General features: G+C 42.1%; 1 long non-coding RNA gene across 1 annotated transcript; it reads left to right on the top strand.

Moving 5' to 3' along the window:
* Nucleotides 1-4,473: 4,473 nt before the first annotated feature.
* On the top strand, nt 4,474-23,628 carry LOC128323109 (uncharacterized). Its single transcript, XR_008306172.1, has 3 exons — nt 4,474-4,555; nt 12,031-12,217; nt 22,245-23,628. It is a non-coding gene; the product is annotated as an uncharacterized LOC128323109 (long non-coding RNA).
* Nucleotides 23,629-25,351: the final 1,723 nt, after the last annotated feature.

Raw genomic sequence — 25,351 nt, 5'->3', positions numbered from 1 at the left:
TTTTATGTCAGATTAATTTTTATGTCAGATTAATCAAGTATTTGCCAAGTACTTCCAGATCTTTGATATTTGACATTGACATTTTCTGTCATGCTCCCTCTGCAAATGTTTTTGGGGTGTATTTTTTTTACACAGGATCCTGTGGCAAATTGTAGAGTAGAGCAAATACAAGTCAGTGTTGGGCTTCACTATAATTGATTAGGAATGGAAAATTGTGACCAAATGCACACCCAGCGTTGTCCTGTGTTACCTAGTACTGCACAGGAAAATCAAGCAAGTTTTCAGGAAAGCATGTCTACCATTAGTGAACGTCTCACTGAGAATCCTTTATAAGATTCCAAAGAACTCAAAGTTTCCTGGAAGAAAGTTTTAATGCATATCACATCTGACTGTACCTGATGCTTGGCATGCAAAACTATCTAACCTGTTGTTATAAAGTGCTTTGGGATTGTTAGTTGCATAGTATATTATAAATAAAAATAGATATAAATATAGCATGCAATGGTAATAGAATTCCGTTGAGAGCTTATGAGATTTCATATTAGAAGGCTAACAAAATCAGAACAATCAAGAGATTCCACCAAACTGAAAGCATTTGAATTCTGAAGATTTTTTAAAAATGGCATTCAAAACAGCAAATTAAAGTTCTGAATTATAAGTTTCTCATTCACATTTTGAAGGGCAACATTCACAAAGATTACTAAATTCTGAATATTTGCAGAATATTGCTGCTCTACTTAACTGGAAATCAACAATGGACATTGAAAATGCTCATCAATAGCTGAATCATATTTAAATTGTCTTTCAAAAATAAGACATGAAATTTAAAGGGGGGAATATTACTTCAGTATTGCCAACTTCCCTTAAAAAATCAAAACATTAAAGCAATTGAATTTTCCGAGTCACCCATGTTTCACCAGTGAAATGAGTCATAACAGACTTCTTCTTTGGGGCCTAGTATAAAAGTAACCTTGACAACTAATGTCAACTTAAACACAGTGGAGCCTGCAGCTGTTCTATGTGAACTCTTCATTTTACATCAATGGTGCTATGCAAAGTATACATTCCTGACCAGAAAGCTGTACTTGTTGCCTGCAAGCTACATTTTATAATTTAGGTCTTGCTGGATGTTATGACTATAAATGTGTAGCTTTTAAAAAACAAAATTACAGTTAGTAGCTTAATCACAAATAAGCCCATTTATTAGGCTCTTTGTCTATTTTGAAATATATATGTGTTCTGGAAATGTAACTATAATAATGCAATTCTAGCTTATCTTCTCAAGAACCAAAGACAGAAGTCATGTCAACCTCATCAGGAAATGGCATATCTTCCCTAAACACCTGACTGGAGGCGGTAATGGGCTGGATGAGGGATAACAAACTGAAGTTGAATCCAAATAAGAGGGAGGTACTGACTGTGGGGAGTCGGGACTTGAAAGATGGTTTAGAACTGCCTGTTCTGGATGGGATTACACTCTCCCTGAAATATCAGGTATGTAGCTTGGGAGTGCTCCTGGACCCAAAGCTCTCCCTGGTTTCTCAGGTTGAGGTGGTGGCCAGGAGCGCTTTTTATTAGCTTCAGCTGATACGTCATCTTTGTCAATTTCTAGAGGTAAATGACCTTAAAACAGTGGTACATATACTGGTAACCTCCAGGCTTGACTACTGTAATGCACTCTACTTGGGGCTGCCTTTGTATGTAGTCCGGAAACTACAATTGGTACAGAATGCAACAGCCAGATTGGTCTCTGGGACAACACAAAAGGACCATATAACACCGGTTTTGAAAGAACTGCACTGGCTGCTGTTGATATCTTTACTGGCTGCTGAAAATTAGAATTAATTTTAATAATTTGTTTTAATAACTGTTTTATACTATTGTTTTTAATTGTGTCTCATATATTTTAGATTTCATACCCTACCAATGCAACAGACAACTGGAACTGAGGAACAATTTGACATGATATTAAAGTGACACTGATTGCTGGGAAATTTAGGACCAACACATTTTTATTTTCACACAGTGCATAATTAAGCAGTGGAATTCTCTGCCACAAGACATGGTGACGGCCATTAGCTTGGATGGCTTTAAAAGGGACTTAGACAAATTCATGGAGGACAGGTCTATCCATGGCTACTAGTCAGATGATAATAAGCCACCAGGTGAAGCCCTGCCACCCTGAGGAGGACAGTGAGGTGGAGTGAGGCGGTGGTGGCGGAACAGCCTAGCCCTGGCACCCCAGGGTGAGGTGGCAGCATGGGGGGGGGGGGCAGCTGGGTCCAACTAGAGGTGCAGATGCTCTGCGCCCGGACCCACTAGTATGTTGTTAAAACAGGACAGAATGCAGAAGACAAATCAATGAGGTGATTCACACAATCAAAAATTGTGTTCTACCTGGGTTTGGGAGCTGTGTGTGCTCCCAGTTTTCGGTTGTGTGGAAGCAAGATAAGAGGAAAACCTGGGTAGAAGTGATTCTGTGGAAGCAAGGTTGGAGGAAAAGCTACCCAGGTTTTCCTCCTACCTTGCTTCCACACAACCAAAAATTGGGAGCACACACAGCTCCCAAACTTGGGTATAACAAAGTAAGCCTGTTTTTACAAGCAGCCAAGCCTGAGCACCCATCCTCTGGGGGAATACCCCAGTGCACTGTGTTTGGGGCGTGGTGCACTGTGGGATTCATGGTGGCTGGGACATTGAAACCCAGCTTCTGTTTATTTGTGCTGCTTTTGGCAGCACTGGTCATGTGGGCACACAGCTTGCAGGCCGCTGCGGCTTGGAGCAATTGTCTGGGGTAAGGTAGGTTGAACCTTACCTTTCCCCCACTCACCCAACTGTAGGCACATGCAGTCCTGTAAATAGCCCCAGTAAATAACCTCATAGTTTTTCCCCAGGGGAGAGGTAAAAAGCAGCTGGGGGTGGTTTTCTTTGGAAAGCTGGCCCAGGTTGCCAATAATGGAAACATCAGCCATTACACTTTTTTTGGAATGGTGGAAACATCCTCCATTACATGTGTGGCAGCTGTGAAAAAGCTGTGATTTCTAACAATTCCATGCTAGGGATCATTAGGAAGGGGATTGAAAATAAAACTGCTAATATGTTAATGCCTTTATATAAAACTATGGTGCGGCCACACTTGGAGTACTGCATACAATTCTGGTCACCATAACTAAAGAAGGACATTGTAGAATTGGAAAAGGTGCAGAAGAGGGCAACCAAGATGATCAGGGGCCTAGAGCACCTTCTTTATGAGGCAAGGCTACCACACCTCCGGCTTTTTAGTTTAGAAAAAAGATGACTGCAGGGAGACATGATATTGGTTTAGAAAGTCATGCATGGTGTGGAGAAAGTGGATAGAGAGAAATTTTTCTCCCTCTCTCATAACACTAGAACCAGGGGTCATCCCATGAAATTGATTGCCAAGAAATTTAGGACCAACAAAAGGAAGTACTTTTTCACACAATGAATAATCTACTTGTGGAATTCTCTGCCACAAGATGTGGTGACAGCCAACAACTTGGATGGGTTTAAGAGGGGTTTGGATAGCTTCATGGAGGAGAGGTCTATCAACGGCTACTAGTCGGAGGGCTATAGGCCATCTCGAGCCTCAAAGGCAGGATGTATCAGATGCAGGGGAGTAACAGCAGTAAGGAGGGCATGTCCTCAGCTCCTGCCTGTGGGCTTCCCAGTGGCAACTGGTGGGCCACTGTGTGAAACAGGATGCTGAACTAGATGGGCTCTGGGCCTGATCCAGCAGGGCTGCTCTTATTTTCTTATATGCACAGACAGCATTTGCTTCTTCAAACAAACACCATAAACAGGAAGAGAATGTGTGGGAGGGTGCGAAATGAGGCTTGGGCTCCCCAGATGTTGTTGGACTACAACTCCCATCATACCCAGATATGGCCTTTGTGGCTTAGAATGATGGGGCTTGTAGTCCAAAAACATCTGGGGGCCCAAGGTTAAGAAACCCTGCTATAGATAATAGTATGAAGTAAGCAAAAAGCAAACACAAAAAACCCTGCTCCATCACCAGCCAATTCAAAAGAGGCCAAAAGATTCCTATCAGTCCCCCCAAAGGCAACCAGCCTAAATACTCCAGGGAGGGATGTAGGCAGGGACAGATCTTATCTATGGGCAAAGTGGGTGGCGCTGACCTTAAAATTTCTCTGTCAGCCATGTTGTCTTTGCCTCCATTTTGTGTGCCTTCTGCTTCCCTATTGTTCCCTCTGATCTTGCCTGCAGCCGCCTGCTGCTGGTTAAAGAGTTGTACGGTGGGCACTGGTAGCACTGACCTCAAAGAACAAATGAAAAACCCAGATATCTTAAATATGAATATTAAAAATAAAGCAGGAACTAATAAGCATGCTTGACTTTGTTTTTGAAAGTGGGCAGTCCTAGGACCACGCTACACACCAGTCAGAGAGGGACCAGGCTGATTGACTCCTCAGGCAGCCAATAGAACTCCCAGAGGGGGAAGGTTCCCCCCCCCCTTTTAGATACTCAGAAGAAACCAATCACCATTTTGGTTAAAGAACAGGCAGGCTGGCTGCTGGTAAGTCCAGTATTTTGCTGGCTGCTTTGTGTGCGTTTGTTTAGGGGCGGGATTTAAGCCCTGCTTTCTCTTGCTTCTGCCCCTCTTTCTGTCTTTTGTTTTTCCTTTCCACTCTTCTGCCTTTCCCCCTTGTTTTTTGCCCCTGCATATCTGCTCACCCCATTTTTCTGTTTTCTGCCTTTTGTGTGTGCTTTTCTGCTTCCCCCTGCTTTCTGCTGTGCCAGTGGGTTTGGGTAAATAGAATCCTTCTTTCCCCCTACCAACTCTCTTTCTCTCCCACCTCTTTTGCTCCCCTCTTTCTCACTCTGACCCCCCCTCCCACCTCTAACAGCAAATTGAGTTAGCTTACAATACTTCTATTGAGACTGGTTCATCTTGTTCAATATTTTGTCCACTCTGACCAGCAGCAGATTTCTAGGGTCTCAGATAGGGATCTTCCCCTCTCCCCACGCCCGCAACTGATGATGCCAGGGGTTGAACCTGGGGATTTATGATGTGTATACCAAGCACCATGGTCCATTCCCAAAATGACTGCCATAAAACATTGGAAGGATCAGTAACTGTAAGACTGACTAATTAGATTAGAAACTGGCATAAGAAGCCAGAAAGTTCCTTTAGGGCATTCACAGGCTTGCGACTCTCTCTCTCAACTATGCAGGTGTGCCTCGCAGTTAGTAAGAGTTGCTGGGCTGAGCAGGCAGGCCCAGCACTCGCTCCTGCCACCACCGGGGGGAGCTCACCCCCTGGCAGCCTCCCCTCAGCTGCGTAGCAGCTGGGGGGGGGAGAGAAAGAAATGAAGGTTAAGCATGGTGGGGTGGGTGTGGGGTTGCTGCTGGGAACTCTTCTGGCCATTTGGAGGGGCCCCCGGACCTTGGAGACCACGGACTAGGTCCCTGAGGTCCGGGGTTAGAGTACCTTTTGGCATATGCATGGACTTCAGAGTCTAAACTGCTTTTCAAATAATTGCAAAAGTGGCTTCCCATGTCAATGTGATGCAGAGAAGGAATTCTGTTGGAAGGAAAATAACTTTGAAAATCTATTTGCTATGTAGAGAGCCAGCCAGGTTTTTCCTTTGGTTGTGGTCAGTATATGTAACATTGATAGGTCCACAGAGGCTTATGGTTCATTGGGCAAGGATGAAGGAAGTGATCTTTCTATTTTTCAATCCTTTCTTGCTTGCTAAGATGGACACCCAGGCTGAGTGATGGGCACCCAAGGTGTGCAGGGTGGCACCCAGCTGTGCAGTAGGCATGGAGTTGGGAGACGGTGTCCCCACATGCATCTCTGCTTCCCATGATGTCTTCTAAGTTACAGGAGATGGCTCATAGCTGCAGCAAACATTATGGAAAAACCTGTGATTTTTCTACTATTTGTGTATGCATTTTTTAAATAGGCAGGCAGAGCTGCCCTTGTAACTTCAGAATGTATTTACTCTCCACTTTTGTAGCTGGTCTCTGCTTTACTTTTACATTTATAGCCTTTGCTTCCTCCAAGAAGCCCAGAGTGGTGCACATGATTACATTTATTCTCCCAACAGCCTTTTGAGGAAGGTTACACTGAGAGATGAGTTACTGTCCCAGAGTCACCCAGTGATTTTCATGGCTGAATGGGGATTTGAACTTGTATTTCCTCAGTCTAGTCCAGCATGCTAACCGCTGTACCAACTAGCCCATAGTTCTTTTTTATAATTATTTATTATTTGTTTTTGAAATAACCAGGCAGGCAGAGCTGTCCTGGTGGTTTCAGAATGCACTTACTCTCCATAGAAGCAGCCTTTTGTAGCTGGTCTGTGCTTTACTTGTGGCTTGTACAGTTCTTTTCCTATGTATGTGACTTGTGTTTTGATCCTGCCATGTTAGATACAGATCTACATGCTACTGTAGTCTTGTTATGCACTATGGGGGCATAACAAAACTTAAAAACTTAAGGGTTTTTAAGAATCATTTGCAGTACCCATCACCATGTACAGACATTTATCCATCTGTTGTCTCTGTTCAGAAATCCTTTAATAAAAGTCTGTGTGCTTGCAAAGAATATTTACAGTGCAGGCATCCAAAACATAAACTAGTAATAAATTATTTATTTAGCTACTTTAAGAATGCCAGCAATGGTTGAAGTAGTTAAGTAATTAAGTAACAAATCATGATATTATTTATTTTATTAATACTAACAATAACAACAATAATTTGTTGTTGTTATTGTTATTATTGTTATTGAAGAATATATAAAGGACAGTGAAAAAGATGCACTTAAAATGGTCAATAATGAGAATCTATTAAAAACCAATGAAACAAAGCAGGCCTACAAGAAAGAACAAGTAAAGAACCAAGCAGAAAAATGGAAAAATAAGCCCCTGCATGGTCAATATTTGCACAATATAAGTGGAAAATCAAAGATCACCAAGAGCTGGCAATGGCTTAAGAATGGCAACCTGAAGAAAGAAACAGAGGGTCTAATACTGGCTGCACAAGAACAGGCACTAAGAACAAATGCAATAAGAGCAAAAGTCGACAAATCCACCACAAACAGCAAGTGCCGCCTTTGTAAAGAAGCAGATGAAACAGTGGACCACCTAATCAGCTGTTGTAAAAAGATCACACAGACTGACTACAAACAAAGGCATGACAAGGTAGCAGGGATGATACACTGGAACATCTGCAAAAAAATACAAGCTACCTGTAGCCAAAAATTGGTGGGACCATAAAATTGAAAAAGTTGTTGAAAATGAAGATGCAAAAATATTATGAGACTTTCGACTACAAACTTTTATGCCACACAATATACCAGATATAACTGTAGTTGAGAAGAAAGAAAAACAAGGTAAAATAATCGACATAGCAATACCAGGGGATAGCAGAATAGAAGACAAAGAAATAGAAAAAATCACAAAATACAAAGATCTCCAAATTGAAATTGAAAGGCTGTGGCAGAAGAAGACCAAAATCATCCCAGTAGTAATTGACGCCCTAGGTGCAATTCCAAAACATCTTGAAGAGCACCTCAACACCATAGGGGCCACAGAAATCACCATCAGTCAATTACAAAAAACAACTTTACTGGGAACAGCCTATATCTTGCGACGATATCTGTAATAATGACAACAATATTGATAATAAAATTCAGCCACCCCAGGTCCTTGGGAAGGACTCGATGTCTGGATAAAACAAACCAGTCAATAACACTTGTCTGACTGTGTAAACAAGAAATAATAACAACAACAACAACATCATCATCATCATCATCATCATCAAATATACAAAATAGCCAGAGACAGGGATGTAGCTCCCTGGTTAGTGTTCAAGAGGGCCTTTTGGGGGCAAGAGGAGCAACTGCTACAGGCCCCAAACATGGGGTGGGGGAGCAGGATCCAAAGTCTGGTCCAGTATTTGAAATGATCAGACATATTTTTTTCCATTCAAGGCAGAAAAACTAACGAGTTAAAATATAACCTCAGGATCAAGATTTATTTCAGTATTTTGTGTTATTACATTGACACAAAATAGCTTCTTGGAGCAATTTTTCCTCATCATGTCAGCAACGGATTTTGGTTTCCACCCTACATCAAAGATGGCACACACCAACTTTGGGTTGGTTATAAGTACTATGATTTAGTATTTTGTATATATGATGAACTATCCCTCCCCTACGCAGTTAGGAAAGGGAGAAGGCACACAGGAAAAGGGAGAAGGCACCCTGGGAAAGGGAGTGGGAAGTCCTTGTAAAGGTAAAGTTGTGCCGTCGAGTCGGTGTCGACTCCTGGCAACCACAGAGTCCTGCGGTTGTCTTTGGTAGAATAAAGGAGAGGTTTACCATTGCCATTTCCCGCACAGTGTGAGATGATGCCTTTCATCATCTTCCTATATCGCTGCTGCCCGATATAGGTGTTTCCCATAGTTTTGGAAACATACCAGCAGGGATTCAAACCGGCAACCTCTGGCTTGTTAGTCAAGTCATTTCCCCGCTGTGCCATTAGATGACTTTCATGGAAGTCCTCATGCATGTCCCTAATTGTGTGGTAGGTAGGATATACAGTATCATCTGCAATTTTTGCCTCTCCTGTGTTTGAGGACAAGGGGTATACCACTAAATTGCTCATCAGCATCATTTCTTCTATGGGTTAAAGCTGTTCCCCATCCCTTCCAACATAAGATACAGTAATGTGGCTAAGGAGGCTTTCCAAATGGTCACTGATTGGGGGAAGATTCAGCAGCCAAGTCTAGCCTAGCAGAATATCTTCTTTAGTATCTATAGCGTTCACTCTATATGCACTAGAGTCACTAGGTGGCACTATGCCAGGAGTTAGTCTAGCTGTGTAATTTTACTTCTGCCCCAACATGGTGTCAGCTCCAGAACTCTACAGTGTATGGAGGCAGGCAGGAAGAATGGAACTGTTACCTTGTTGGTGGTCAGGAAGTCGATATTAGGGATGCTATCAGTAGAAGCTGATCCTTACAGCAAGAATCTTATTGATGAGCCCAGCCTGTAAAAGGCTGTGTAAGGTGCTAGTGTGTGTAAAGGGATGGTTGTGCACTGGGAAGGTCAGGGTCTTAGACAAGGACCTGCCCTGATTACAGGCTGTGAGTGCAGCCCTGCAGTGAGTTGAAACTTTTCTCCACTTTCTATCATTATGAAGTCTGAAAATTATATTATAAAATGAAAACAATATATCCTTTCATTATATAATTGGGCAAAGAGCAGCAACCTGAAGAGGAGTATAATCAGGCAGTTCCAGTCACAGGTCCAGACACATCTGCTGGATAATGACTGGGTTAGCAATTTTAAGTGGTGGCTTTAATTTAGTGTGTGTTTGCACTTTGCCAATGCCTGTCTCCATCAGGGGTCTGTGTTTCTCTAATCTTCTCCCCCCACCACCCCGCATATATAGCCTCTCACTAATGGCATCTCAAATTCTCTCTACCCAGGTTACCATAGGGTTACCCAACTATATGCTCCCTTGTTTCCTTTTTACCCTCTGCTGTCAGTCATTACCTTTGGAAGAGTCTTTACTATGCCCCACATGTATTTAAATGTTGAGATACAGATCTTGCTGCCCTGAACATTTTTGTAGCAGAAAAGTGGGGTAGAAATTTATTTCTAATATATTTGCTCTTTATTTCTCCTATTTGACTGACACTACAAAGCCCCCTTTATTTTATTTATTCAGTCTTGATTTAAGAGATTTGTAAACCATTTCTATAAACTATTGGTCAACCATTTCAATTTCTAAAACAGTTTACATTGAAAAATAAACTTGCAAAAACGCATAACATAAAAAAAATGTGAAAACCCAAACCACACAAAAATCTCATAGCCGATCTCTGGAACCCACATCTCATGGTCACCATATTAACTGCCAAAGACCATGCAAACTAAATGAATTTTTCAACTCTTCCTGGACACACAATTGAGACTTCTCTCTAGTTACTTGCATATGGGCTGTCACCTAGTGGTAGAGCATGTATTTTGGATGCAGCAGGTCTCAAGTTCAGTCCCCAGCACCTACAGGTTGTAAACACATCGGATGGGAAACGAAGCTAAAAGGCTCCAGAAAAGAGCTGCTGTCAGGGGTGGGGGAAGCTAGGAGGGAAAAAAGGGGTGTGCATGAGCTGGAAGAAACTGTTTGGTTTTCTAATTTCTTCTGACTAAAGGAAGAAATCTGTGTAGATAGGGTTAGCTGGATGCATTTCTCCCTGTTAATTTTATATCATTTCTGCTCATATAGTTAACTGCAAAAGATGCTTTAGATTTATTTATTTTTTGCTGTACAAAACCTGTTTGTTGATACTTTCTCCATCTTATTTATTTATTTATTTATTTATTTGATTGATTGATTGATTGATTGATTGATTGATTGATTTCTATACCGCCCTTCCAAAAATGACTCAGGGCAGTTTACACAGAGAAATAATAAGTAAATAAGATGGATCTCAGTCCCTGAAGGGCTCACGGTCTAAAAGAAACATAAGATAGATACCAGCAACAGTCACTGGAGGCACTGTGCTGGGGCTGGATAGAGCCAGTTACTCTCCCCCTGCTAAATAAAGAGAATCATCACATTAAAAGGTGCCTCTTTGCCAAGTTAGCAGGGGTAGCAAGCTCCATAGCTTTTAGGGGAGGGGGAAATCAATATAGGGCTGGTTTCGATGATATTTCTTCCCCACTCCCCAAACTGCAGTTAAGAAGGGGGACACACACACCATGTACATGCCTGTCTTTCTGGAGTTCTCAACACCCTCCCAGCACATTCATTTATCATGGCATGGTGTGGTGGTGGGGACTTGGTTTGAACCACTACTCTGTTGGGAATTCTCTCTGGTAGGAGAAAACCGTTTTTCATTATAGCAGGGTGCACAGAGGCACAACACAGCAGAATTTAGTTAGGCATGCGTGTATGCTGAGAGTAAAGTGACTTGGAGCCAGTTCATAGTTTCAAATCAATATAAATGATATTTATTAGAGAACTCCATTCTGGATAGGAAAGTGAGGAGTTGGGATCTCTAATCTATCTATCTAGGTGGATGCAGATGGATTCTGCATTTCTGCACACATGGTGAAGGGAGAGGAGCTTGCATGTTGCAAGTTAGAAGGAACAGGAAGAGAAGGGGGAGAGGAAGTACAAAGCAGGAAGTAAGTTAGTCCCTAAGAGTAGCAATCTATATTCCAAAGGGATAGTGGGCCAGGTCTCACAATCAGTGAGACCCGGTTTAGGGCGCTGAGTGGGCAGGGAGCCCTGGGTGGCCAGATCGGCAGCCCACATGATGGCCGGCCCCGAGATGGAGCTGGTGGGGGCTGGGGAGCTCAGGGGCCGCGTGGCCCCCGGAAGCCCCAGTATGCCCTGCGCAAGCGTTCAGGGCATACTGGGGAGACTCCCGAGCCGGGAGGCTGCTTTTAAGCCTCCCGGCCGGGAGTCTACTCACGAGCAGTAGCACGTCGCGGCTACTCACGGGCAGATAGCCCGGGTTTGCGGAGTGCTCGCTCGCTCACTCCGCAGACCCGGGCTAAGGGGCGGGCTACAGGAGCGGGTTAGCCGCTCCAGAACCACCGGGCTCGGCTGCAAGCCCGGTGGGTCTTATGATCACAAAAATCAGGCTAGGATTTTTGTGATCGTGAGAATAGCCCCCGTGTCAGAGCAGTAGAGAAGGGATGACCAATGTCTTGACCCTCTAGCCCTCTCACTAGTCTGTCCTCGACTGTCTTTGAGACAAGAGCCAGCACAAAGTCCTTCACTTCCAACATACTCTACATATGATCCAAATACTAGTTTAAACTATGTATGTAGACAAGCGGTTTGGACAAACTGCCCTCCTCCCCCCACACATACAATCAAATAAGGTGCTGGGAGGATGTTCAAACTTCCAAGATAGACATCAGGGCAGGTACAATTTCTGTATGTTCCGCTTCTTAATCACATAAGCTGTTTTGGGGTGGGGTGGAAGTATCATTCAAACTGGCCCTTTGTTATTTGTTTTCTGCAGTCCCCCTGAAACTTGGTTTGCCAACTCACGTCTGATTGACATTCCACTCTACTCAGTACAACAAAACTGGCAGAGTCATAAAAGAATTCTCCATGGTGTGATAGGGGGCTGAGAGAAAAGAGAAAAGAAAAGACTTCCACTTGGTGGCAGTGGTCAAAGTCATAAGAGGCGAGGAGCAAGAAGAAGGGTAAGTACATTCTTTTGCTTGCCTCCCTTCTCACTCACAGGGCAGGCCACCATCCAGACCATGATCCCCCAAAGAAACAGACTTGCCCAAGTGAAATGGGGTTACCCACCAGCATCATTTCTGTCTTTTCTAGATTCATTTTTAGTTGCCACCAGTCTTTTGTGTTATAACTCCTTGAGCATAAACCCTTCCCGCCCTCCCTCCCTCTTAAAAGTGATCAGAGTCTGGGCTCTGCGTGGGCACACAGAGGAGAATTCTGTCAAACCCGCCTTTAGCTTACACTGGCTAATGATGTTCTAGTGCTGCTATACATCTTAGCTGAAGAAACAGTATCCATTCTTGAGAGAAACTATAAAATGGCAATATATCAAGAAACTGAGACAACAAACAAATCAGTAATCCAAATTAGACTGCAGTTCTTTGTGAACATGAACATCTCTGCAGGAACCTTTGTAGAGGGAGGTAGATGGAATTTGCAGTGTTCATTTCAGAGATATCTCTGCTATGCACTTGAATTGTTTCTTCAAGTCATGGGAGACAATCAGGAAAGCCCTGTAAATGCCCTGTGCTGTGTTCCACTGAGTCCCAATTCATCCCCCCTGCATTGAGCTCCTAGATTACAGCAGGTATATAAACATGTGATTTACTCTGTCAGAGTATGGGAAGGAAGGCTGGGGAGTATAGCTGCAATATAATGGGCACTGATGGTCAGAGGGCAAATCTGCTACAGACATTATACAGCAATAATTATGTCCATTCTGGCAACCAATTCAGGCTGACAACAGTTCCTTGAGAGAGAAAGTCTGTCAGTACTAATAAGACCCAGCTCACAGGCAGACTACCCATTCTCTAAGGGACTCCTGCTCTGGTAACAAAGGCTGTTCATGATCAAATGCACAAGAGGCCAAATATTTGGACTGTAGCGAGGATAGAAGCACAAGAGGTTGATGTGGAATGTCTTTAGCTTATGTCATCTTATTCCGTACAGCTTGAACACAAACTCTAGAAAGCATAATGTTATGACTGATTAAAGCTTTGTCTTGCTGATTTTGATTCAAATGTGACACAGCAATTAAATGCAAAGCAGATCTACATAAAAGACATCCTGGGACAAACCTGCCTCTGAAATAGACATCAGCCATCAGTACAACACAAGGCTACTGAGGCAAAGAAATGGGAAACGAAACACAGGACTGAAGTGCTCTCAAAAACAAAACAAAACAAAAATCAGACCTATACTGTATTTTGAAAGCACAAGGGAGGTAAACAGCATTGTTTTTTAAGGGCTGGCTTCCTCTGACCTAACATGCCAGTAAGTGGAGGAGTCAGGAGTTGTGTTCCACCCCCTCTCCCCCCGCCAGTGGATTGTGTACTTGGGAGTATCAATTCTCCTTGCAATAAAGGAAGCAGACTTTCCTTAATACTACTGCAGAGCTTGAAGGAGGACAATAAAGCTTGTATTTTGGGCCAGAAGATTATAGCAGGCAGGGTAGGGAAGTGAGTGATGCACAAATTTTGGCATCTTGGGGCCTGAGATTCCCTTCCCAGAGGCCTGAGTCCAAAACATTAATAAAAATTAAAATGAAGTACTTCTTCACAAATATATCCTAACTTTTTGGAAGTTCTTCCTGACTTCTTCACAAAATGTTGTGAAGAAACAAAAATTAGGGGTGTGCATTTTGGAATTTTCTTGTTTCGATTTGTATCTGCATCAAAACATCCCCATTTTGTTTTGTACCCAAATTTTCTGAATCCGAATCAGCCCTGTTTTGTTTTGTAGCCAAATTTTCTGAATCTGAATCGATTTGGATTTTTAAAAAGGGTCCCAGGGCAAAAAGAGTGGGTGGTGGTGGTAGTGTCCAATGGGTGGAAGCTACCACCCAAATTTCAAAGGAATTAGGCAAAGGGCTGATTTTTTGTGTGAATTTTTTTAAAGTTTACACATCTTTAAGAATTCCCCCATAGGGAATAATAGGGATTCCAGCAAATGTATCACTTCAAATCAAGGGGAAAGGGATGACCCAGAGCAGTGTGGTGGGTGGTAGTGCCCAGTGGGGGCAGGGAAACTTCCAGAATTATTTCAAAGGAATTGGGCAAAGGGCTGATCTTTTGTGATTTGTTGAAGTTTACGTGTCTTTAAGATTTCTCCCATAGGGAATAATGGAGGTTTCAGCAGCCCCATAATTCCACTTGGGGGGCACTGGGGTTGCCCAGAGTGAGGGGTTGTGCAGTGCACATAGGGTGCCAACCACCCCCATACCCACAAGCCTGTGGGGTACTGGGTTTTGTTGTTTCTGAGGTGTTCATTGTAGATTCTCTGGTAGCATATGAGATTTTCAGTGAAAAACAAGAATCCACTCTCATATGCTACCAGAGAATCTACACTCAGAACACCACAGAAACAGCAGAACCCAGGACCCCATGGGTTAGCAACCCTTCCCCTGGCCAATGTGGGGTCAGTAAAGAGTGGCAAGAAGCAAAAGAGCCAATGGGGAACAAGGAGGGAATTGTCAGCAGGTCAGCCCATGATTTAGGTCACTGATCAGAAGGCTGCAAGGGTGGGAAATTCAAAGAGACGTCAAACACAAAATGGAGACTGACTCAGAGATCACCACAAAACAGAGGTCTGAAACAACAAAACGTTTTGTAGCTGAAAGAGGTACATTTTGTTTTGTATACAAAACTTTTGGATCTGGAAAATGGGTGTTTTGTTTTGTCTACAAAACACCAGAAACAGGCTGTTTTGGGTACAAAATGTTATGTATCCGAAACGTTTCGCACATCTCTAACAAAAATTATTTTCTTTCACAAAATGTTTCTTTTCTTTACAAAGAAACAGGACTGATTCAGACAATACTTTAGCAGTGCATGCTGGGAGTGGTGCACCCATTGTGACATCTTCTGCAGATGTTCCAGTGCTCTCCCAGCATGTCCTTTTATTGCGTGGTGGGATTGAAGGGGGCTTTTCTTCTGAATGAATGCTCCAAATACTAATTCAAACTCAACATTGTTGGGTTTGGGCCTTTTAAAAAATACACCTGCCCTAGGATGACTTTGCATCCCAGGGCAATTATGACTGTTCAAGAAGATACAGCTAAGAGGCAACTGTGCGTTGGAGCTCCAGCTATTGATAATCTATACAGCAGTGAAAAAGTGAACAAAAAGAGGTTTTTATTTAACAATGCATGGGGATGAAATGAATCAGGAGCACAAATGAGTCTTGAAATGAACTGACAATGGCCAACTTGGCCTCAGACAGATGTCAACAGTGGCCTTAAAAATTGGACAGGGCTCTGAAATGGAAATAGTGGGTGTGCATTAATGTTGCATCTTGCTTTTTCCTGCTAAAATTGTGTGATCTTAAAGAAAACCAGTGTGTTGTTGTGGTTAGAGTTCTGGGCTAGGACTGGGTAAATCTGAGCCTATTCAGATATTGGCCACCTTCAAACATAATGGAAATCTGCAGCTTGCCCCCTTTTATTTTATTTTATTTTATTTTATTTTATTTTACATTTTATATCCCGCTCTTCCTCCAAGGAGCCCAGAGCAGTGTACTACATACTTATGTTTCTCCTCACAACAACCCTGTGAAGTAGGTTAGGCTGAGAGAGAAGTGACTGGCCCAGAGTCACTCAGCAAGTATCATGGCTGAATGGGGATTTGTGCACTGCCCAGAGCCTCTGGATAGGGCAGTATTACAAATGTAATGAATTAATTAATAACACCACCACCACCCCATACTCCCAGGGGATCCGATCTAGAGTCTGGGAGATGGGAGGCGGGGGGGACTTGCTGCGCAGGCTTCCTCCTTCCTATAAAGGACAGCCACAGCAGCCATTTGGGGATGGGAAGAGGGAGGAGCTTCCTACCCTCAAATTTCGTTCCAAGCAGCGGCAGCCTTCAGACAACACAGCATTGCTTTCTAAGTGCAGCTATTGCCAATGAAACTGAAGAGCAACTAAGGGTGCACATTAAGGTTTGTGGCTGGGAACCTCGGGTCACTTTTGGAATGGAACCAAGGGATCCTGCATTCGGACGGCCACAAACCCTTAACTCTGGCATAGTTTCCTGTGGTTTCATGTGATGTCTGAAGGTGGCCATTATGTTGTATGAGTGTACAGATGTCTGTACACTCATACATGTTTCAGTGTGAACAACTGTATTTGTGTTCATTTTTAAAGTGAACCTAGTTATAGGCTCCTCAAATGTAGACAGAAAGTATACTTCTGTACCTGTTTTCAACATAATGTATGAATAACTGTATTTTGAATTTGTGTTCAACCCAGTGTCACGTGGATGTTTACTGTTCCATAGAAATGCACAAAATGTTTGAAAACAATGGTATCATGAAAACAAACCCATCTTTTTAAGTATTCAAACTCGGTCAACTGAGTTGATTTGCATTAAAGCAACAAACAAAAACTAACCACCTTTGACTTTGTGAACTATTCAGATTAAAGGATTATAATTCCATAAAATAATGTTGAAAAAACCATCAACAACAGGAGAATGATTTTGCCCATGTTCATATTCTGCCTGAAGAATGCACATGTCCATATGCCTAGTATACATGAAGTCTGCAATATCTTACATTAAATAAAAGTTATTCCAAAAGATAGGATCCTGGACTGATAGCTAGGGAGGACTTCAGTCTCAGATTATGTCTTGCATGAATGCCTACTGCCCTTAGCAAAGTGTATCATCCCTCTCTTTCCCACTCCTTCCACCTGGCAAACTAGGAGGAAAGATGGAATGCAACAGCATCTGTATTAGTACTCCTACAGCCACAAGCCTTATGCTATAGTTTCACTCTCATTCTGGAGGTCAAAATCCAATAAATGGGGTCCCAAAAGTCAGGCAAGTCTTGGTAGGCACTTGTTCTGGAGAGTTTCCTTCCTAAGAACCTGCTTAGGGAACCCTCAAGTAAAATCCTACATATGTCTACTTAGAAATAAGTCCCACTGTGTTAAGTTGAAGTTTGCTTTCAGATACAGCCTTAAGTTGCAATCATATGCATGCAATCACATGGAAAAGGAGGAACCCTTCTAAAATTAAATGTTGGCTTGATAAAATTTGGGAGTTAACTGGTATGGGACAAGTAAGTACCATCAGATGCTTTGGAACCAGTTAGGCATCCATAAGGCTGCTAGACCTACCCTAACCTCATACTGCATCTCCATATAGAACTAGCTTCAGATACTGATATTGCTGAGCAGCTGCCAAGGGCCCTCCAAAAATCCCACTGCTGATCCCGGAGACCACCTCTGTGCCCATAGCCTTTATGTGGAGACGTCAGAGTTATTCTCTCAAAGCCCACTTCGATAAGAGGGGTCCATGAGGGTAGTTTACTGAGGGTCCTCAGAAACTTTGAGTTTCTGACTTGGAGTCAGCCCTGCTCTAGGCTTCAGTGGACTTTAGAAGCCTAGGAGAATGGCAGGGGTGATTTCTGCCCCTCCAGCTACAAACTTGAAACTAGGGGAACTAAGGAGGGAAGAAGAAGCATTTTCTGCTACTGGACAGCCAAGGCATTCAGATAATGGTACCATCCATCCTCCAAATAGTCATTTCCAGTCTTCACCTCCAGTGTTGGAACCTGGAGACAGGGAGGGACTGGAGCTTCTTTTGGTGGTGGCTAGCAAAGGTACTTCAAGCTGCTGAGCACTGAAACAGCAAGCCCTTGCCTTCCTCTCCAGCTAGAGAGGGGAGCAGGGAGAAACTGATGGCTCACATGTTGGCTAATAGTCTGAAATAATTTTGCTAAACACCTTTGAAGAGCCATTGCTGTCTAATTTATGCAGAGAAGCCATTCTGCTTTTATTATTGGCAACAAATCTTTGCATTGCTAAAGAATGGAAAAGGAGGGGAAAACCCTCCAAAAATTAAAAGTTGGTTTGATAGAATTTGGGAGTTAACTGGTACGGGGCAAACTTTCTTATTCTATCTATCTATCTATCTATCTATCTATCTATCTATCTATCTATCTATCTATCTATCACCTTTATAAACCACCTAATACCTAAATCTCAAGGCGGTGTACACAGCTTAAAACAATAATAAAACTCAATAAAAACAATTGAAACAATTTTAAAATCAGGAAAATTTTAAAAAATAGTTTTAACAAAAGCATTTTTAAAAAATTAGTTTAGCAAAAGGCCTGAAAAAACAGTTGTGGCTTAGGTGATTATTTGAAGGCAGCCAGAGATGGAAATATCTTCTCTTGACAGGGAGCACATCCCAAAGCTCTTCCCCGCTACAAGTCACTGCTCATCTAAATTATAAGACTCTGTTTAGAATGTTGGTTACCCTTTTTAAATTTTATAGATGCCAAAAATAATCTGCATATACAAGACCTGAAAGTTTGAAAATTATTTTTATTTTATAATTGTATTTACAAATATTCTACATATATTAAATGAAGTAATGATCCTGAGGTGTTACTGTTTGTTCCTGAGCTGAGTTTTATCTGTTGTTTTTCATAATTTGTTTTCTTTTGTACATTTCTGCAAAAATTAAAAAGAAGTATGGGTGGGGGGGAAACCATAGTTGGCTAATAGCTATGTGTTTCAAAACAACAACTGCTTAAATGTTATCCAGTCTAGTTGAAGAGTCTTCATGTAAATGTTGTTTGAAAAACTATCTTGCCCTGGGCTTAAGTCAACAAAGAGTCAGAGAATTATCAGGAAAGCAAGACACTGATCAAATTATGCCTTTAGGACTAGCTACATATCTTCAACCAAATATTTCAGTAAGCTTATAATAACCATTTTATACTAAGAGAGCAATAATGCACCAAATGAGAGCCCTGATGCTGATTCATGGGTCTGTCCTTGGTACCCATCTGTGACAATGAAGCTATTTCCAACAGGGGGCTTATTCATTTCACAGTACCAAATGCCATAAAATACATGTTTATCTTTCTAACACTTGTGGCTTAATCTTCTTTTGTTCCTTGATCAGATTGTGAAATGCTTTAATGCACTTCCTATGCAAATGCTGGTAAAGCAAAATAGGACAGTGTACATGGCCTTCCTTTTCAGCCTATCTTGAATATCACTTTAGCATATAATTGCCATCTCGCTTTACAAATTCCTGGAACAATTTACAGATCCAATGGCATCAGCCTTGGTATTTATGCAAAGCTATGCTGCTAAACCCATCAAAGCCTGGCAATTGCTCCTTAGTCAAACTGCCCAGCCAATCTGCGGGCAGACGGAGCCACCAGTGAAAGCAGACATGACTGCTAGCAGCCAACACATCCCTTTTGATTATCATGTGTAGTTGTTCAGGGCATCAGTCCCAAAAGACTGTCTAGCACGTTTGCTGTGCAAATGGCATTTTTCAAGAAATAAATCACTGTATCACACAGATTTATCAAATGTCAAGATGTTCCAAAGTAAATGTGTATCCTTTGCTTTTTAGGTCACATTCTCATGACCATGGAGAGTTAGAGTTATCCACGATTACCGAGACCAGCATACTCCCACAGAGCGTGATGCGAGAACCTGAAATTTCTGGGCAATCCCGGTCAAACTGCTGTGGTTAAAAAGCATTTAACCAGGAACAATAACAAACTGTACGTGGCAGTTTGACTGAGATTGCCCACAGCAGTTTGACTGGGATTGCCAGAAATTTCAGGTTGACTCCAGAAGTTTCTCAGCTTTCAAGAAACAATTCAGTAGGGATGTGCACAAATCGATTAAAAAAAAAATCAATTTGTGCCCAAATTGAATCACCCCCACTTGTTTTGTGTCCGAATCTGTCCCCCCACCCCGAATCACCTCAGATTTGATTTGGATTTTATTTTATTTGGATTTGGATTGATTTGGACCACTTTATAAAGTTCCTAGGGACACCAAATGTGGGTGGTGGGTAGGTCCCTATGGGTGACACCTGCCATCCATATTTCAAGGCAGTGGGGCACTTGGTTGATATTTAATGATTTTTGTAAGTTTTTACTGGTTTTGTATATTTCCGCCATAGGAAATGATGGGGATTCGAAGTTGCCCTATCCTAACACTAAAATGGATCCCCAGCTTTCATTTAATAACAAAAAGCTAAGCTCTAGCCCTTGTAGAAGTGGAGCTATGGAACAAAATGTGTGGTCACTATTTTTCAAGCGTTTTGATTCTTTGGTGTATAACTGTCAACTTTGTTAACAGTTGGCATTGTCCAAAGACAGTCAAAATGAATAGAAGAAATGAAGGTGTTTAATGAATCCTCATAGGGATCCATGATGAGGAAAAGTTATTATACACCAAAGAATCCAGACACTTGAAAAATAATGACCACACATTTTGCTCCATAACTCCACTTCTACAAGGGCTAGAGCTTAGCTTTGTATTTTAAATGAAAGCTGGGGATCTGGGGAAATTAATAGGTGGAATCTGAATCTCAAATCGATTCAAATCAAATCTAGCATGATTAGATTTGGACCCAAATCTAGCCAATGGACCACAGGGGCAATTTGTTTTGTCTCCAAATCACCCAAATCAGCTAGATTTGGGTACAAATCGATTTGTACCTGGATTGATTTGCATATCCCTACAATTCAGCTTTCCTAGGGTAGGGTAAGTGGTATTTTCCTGCATTCATGGATTTGTAGATATATGCCAGAAAAATATCCCAGATCTTCAGAGGTACTGCATGAAGAGGACATCTTTGCTTGAGAGTAAATTCAGTACAATTATATGAATTTGCCTCATTTAAGTTCAGGGCTGGTGCGTTCTTGTTGTATTCTATCCTACAATCTTTTGTATTTAGTTGTTTGGATGTTTGTCCCAGTGGGGATCCTGTAGAGAGTGTGGGGGAGGAGTCAGAAAGGAAAAGCGAGGGAAAAGAGAAGGAGAAAATGGAGTTGTTGCTGAATAAGCCTTTAGTTAAATCTTTATAAGATTTTGTGTCTGTGTATGAGGGAAGCAGCTATAAAACCATTCTGTTCTCAGTGAAGTAAAATGTGAATTCTGCTTCTTTATTACTTACTTATTTTTTGAATCTGAACACCGCCCCAAACTTCAATCTCTGGGCAGTTTACAACGTCAAACAGATTAAAAATGAAAATCTTAAAACAATTTAAAACCACAGCTAAGTTAAAAAGCTAGGGTGAAAAAATAAGTCTTTAGAGACTTTTTAAAGCTTGTCAGAGATAGGGAGGCTCTTATTTCAGCCTGGAGTGCATTCCAGAGTCTCGAGGCAGCAACAGAGAAGGCCTGTCCCTACGTAGCCACCAGACTGGGAGATAAAGATCAACCTGTGAGCCTCTTGGAAGAATGAGTATTTGAACTCAAGCCTCCTTGGTTCTAGTCCAACTCTCTAACCTAGGGCTGCACAACTTCGGCCCTGCAGCTATCATCTCCCCAGTGGCCAAAAGTCAGGGATGATGGGAGTTGTAATCCAAAATCTGCAGGAGGGCCAGAGTTGTACAGCCCCACTCTACCCACTACACCACAATGGCCCTCATTAGATACAGCTGTGCCACGAGCCAGTACCGTGCTCTTTGGTTTAATTCTGGAATTTCCAAAAGCAATTAGCATGGTATTTGTGCATACCTTTTACCCCATGTCACCCACTTTTGCAGCAGTGTTTGCCTCAGCTCCACTGTCTAGCTTGAAATTACTGACAAACCTGCAGCTTCAAGAGTAGTTTCATGGGCCTCTTGATCCTTTTTATTCTTTGGATGTGGTGCTGCCATTGTGACTACAAACAAAGCTCCCATCACGCCCTTCACTACTTTAATCATTTTGCCCATGCCCATGTGGTAAAGGGGTTATAGAATCCACCTCGCATGTTATCCTTCATTGTGATTTTTATAGTGAACCCCATTCAACATCTCCTATGTTAGATAATTTGCCTGGCTGGTCTGATGAATTTTATTTAAATGATCTTTTAACTAATTTGGATAATGGCATTATCTCTGGTGTAGCCAGGTTTTGTTATATTATTTGTAAAATGCATACTGTTTTATTGTAAATGTTTGCTAGTCAGTGACCGAATAAACTTATCTCTCTCCCATTTTGCCCATTTGCTTTAGAAATAGGATTGGTTCCAGAGCACTGGTGGCATGTGACAACATACTGGGTGACCACATCCACAATTCCTTCAAGGATTATTCTGTACTTTTGGTAGAGCTGCTTTGCATGGAGACTTGCTTACTTAGCTATGCTTGGTTCTAGTCCGTATGTCTGAAACTGGTTATTTAATTGAACAATGCAGGGGGAATTGATGTTATAAACATGCATCATTGTTATTCCATAATATGATACCTACCTGTCATTGTATTTTGAAGGGGGAAATCCTAATAAAATTTTATTTTTTAAAAAAACCACAAACACCCCCCCCACACACACACAAGCATTGCTTGTGCTTGGGCTCCTTTCAGTGCCTTCGCCCAGTGAATGTCAACAACTTGGGGTAGTATTAGGTTGAATGTTTCTAGGAGCCTCTCCATTTAACTTTTAACTTGCAAGTTGTAACACAATTTTGTCTCTCAGAATGAGGTCCACTGCAGCTCCAAATTCAGTCTCCCCCCCCACCCGAATTCTGTTGCCAAGTTAACTATCAGATAATAAGGTATTCCAGTGACCTCACCAAATGTATGCTTAAAACAAAACAAAACCCTAGTTCCTCTGAAAAACTAGGTTCTTTCTATGTTTAAATTAATATTTACTGGGCTTTTGATTCATTTTATTTGCAGGGTTTTCCTAGATATTTTGACTATTATAAAAAAATTTCGGGCCCTGTTTCCAATGCAATGAAGCATAATAACTATTTTAAATTCTTAAAGCTTACAATTGGCTCCAGTGATTCTCAGATAATTCAGAAGCTTCTGCTCCCACCTCAAGTTTTCACCAAAGTTGCCTGTTAAGCATACTGTGACTAAACTGTGAGTTCAGTGGGCATGTAGGTCAGCTCTCAGAAAGTCTGTAATTAGGGCTAGAAATCAGCCAGATGCCACAAAGCTTAATGAAACAACAGTAGACCAAATGATATCACACCACAGTTTGAACATGCCCAACCAGGTAGGTGAGAGAAGGTGAGATTCAGATGGGAAGTGCTTTTTCAAAATCTTTTTAAAGATACACACTCATATATCACAGGAAGGAGCAAATCATGTTTTCAGTTCCAGCTTCTGCAACCCAATTTGAGACTCCAGGCCCTATAATCAGTGACTCATGCCATTGCTCTCCTTTATTAATGGCAGGGCAGAATAGAAATAGCATCAGCAGAACAATTGCAAATGTACACCAATATGGCTAACATGTGAAACTCTATCAAATGTATAATTTATGTCATAAACATGCATGTGCTGCAATCAGTTCAAACAACATCACTTGGTTTTGCACAATTTTGGAAGGGCCTTTTAGCCTTTTGGAAGGGCGGTATAAAAGTTTTAATAAATAAATAAATAAATAAAATTGATTTCTGATTATTTACACACAGCGTTCACACATAGACATCAAATGTTAATCTCAAGGCAAAACCTCTGTTCACAACTTGTTAGGCAGCATCTTTGTTCTCTCCTTCAAAGAGAGTCTCCTCTATTAACTATGTAGAATATGTCCCAAGCTAAGCATAAGGCTCTTACCAATACTAGGGTGCAGTTATTGAGACTTCCCAGGTGAATGCTTCTTGGACTCACTTTGTGCTCCCCAGTAAATGAATGTTCCTAATCAAATCTTCAAAGAGCATTTAATTGCAGAACAAATTGTCATAGGATTATTTATCTACATCAAATGAATATGTTCTAAGGGGTATTTGAGACATCATATGGTAGGGTTGAGGAGGCAGTGCCTTTGGAGAGTTATTCAGCTGTCACCTCTGCTCTACCAGACTAGAGGCTAATGAATGGCTGGCCCATGAGGTGTTAACCCCAGCTGTGTAATTACCCTTCAAATATCACCACAACTGGGCTGGTGGGCAAAGTCCAGCCCTGACCCCTAAACTTCCATCTCCACATCACTTGGAATCATGCAAAACACGTTGAGGCAGGTGTGCAGGAAGAGGATTTGGGCTATGCCCTTCAATGAGATAATCTGGAGGTGGTAAGGAGGAGAGAAAGGGGAAGAAAAAGGACTGATGCTATTCTTTGTGAGCTATGGCCCAGGAAGCTGAAGCACCAGTCACCAGAGGTAACTGCAGAGCCCTGATGGAGCAACCTCCACCAAGGTGGGGTGGAGTTAATACCTATGGTGTTGCCATTTAAAAACTCTTTTTCAGTGCATTCCTCAGTGCATTGCTCATACTTGTGCCCATGGATCTATATCACTCTCAGGGCCTTTGACATGGAACTGCTCCCTGAGAGGAGTGTTAGAGAGCTTGGAGGGGAGATTTCTTATCTACCCCAGCTGCAGCTGGGGTACCCAGAATGTTGGGGGGCAATATGCTAAATCATTGTAAACCGCTTAGAGAGCTTCCAGCTATAGAGCGGTATATAAATGTAAGTGCTATTGCTATTGCTATTGCAGCAGAAGTGCAAAGGTAAAGAGAGCATTGCTAATTAATATTGTCTGGAGACATGGCATTTAAGTTCTACATAAAGTAGTTTATTTAGGAAATCCATCAGGGAGATTGATAAGGCCTACATTCCTTGCTGCTAGATACATACAGGAAGTCAGAAGGGAGAAAAAGTAAGTCTCTTCGTTTGAGAGATGAAACCTGAGACTAGCAAAAGGGGGAGTAGAGAAAGTGTATTCAGAGAGGGGGTTCCCTTGCTCGCTATCTCTACCCCTAGTGCCCCTAGTGGTCAATAGGGTTGCTGGTGCTAAGAGTTGTTGAACCCCAAACTCCAATGAAGACAGGACTTGCTTAGTTGGAGTAAAATAGGACTACTTTATTAATGTATCACAGAATAAGACCTGCAACAAGGTACCTCACTAACCGGAGTGCGGGTACTCCTCCCGTGTGGCAACGCCTCCTAGGGAGGCGAAGGGCTGGGTACTGATTCGTACATATGCAGTATGAAAGGGTACTGATGTATGCTGGCTATACATCATACAGTACGCTCGATACTGATTGCACACACAGGCGAAGGGCTGGGTACTGATTCAGTCAGGCACCAGGTCCTGACTTCCTCTCACCATGAGGCTTTCTCCTGCTGAGGGGGGGCAACCCGACCCACCCCCAACTCAGCCGCCCAAC

Source organism: Hemicordylus capensis, chromosome 4 (assembly GCF_027244095.1).
Source record: "Hemicordylus capensis ecotype Gifberg chromosome 4, rHemCap1.1.pri, whole genome shotgun sequence".
Taxonomy (NCBI): Eukaryota; Metazoa; Chordata; class Lepidosauria; order Squamata; family Cordylidae; genus Hemicordylus; species Hemicordylus capensis.
The sequence above is the reverse complement of the archived record's forward strand: the minus strand, read 5'-3'. Positions and strand labels throughout refer to the sequence as shown.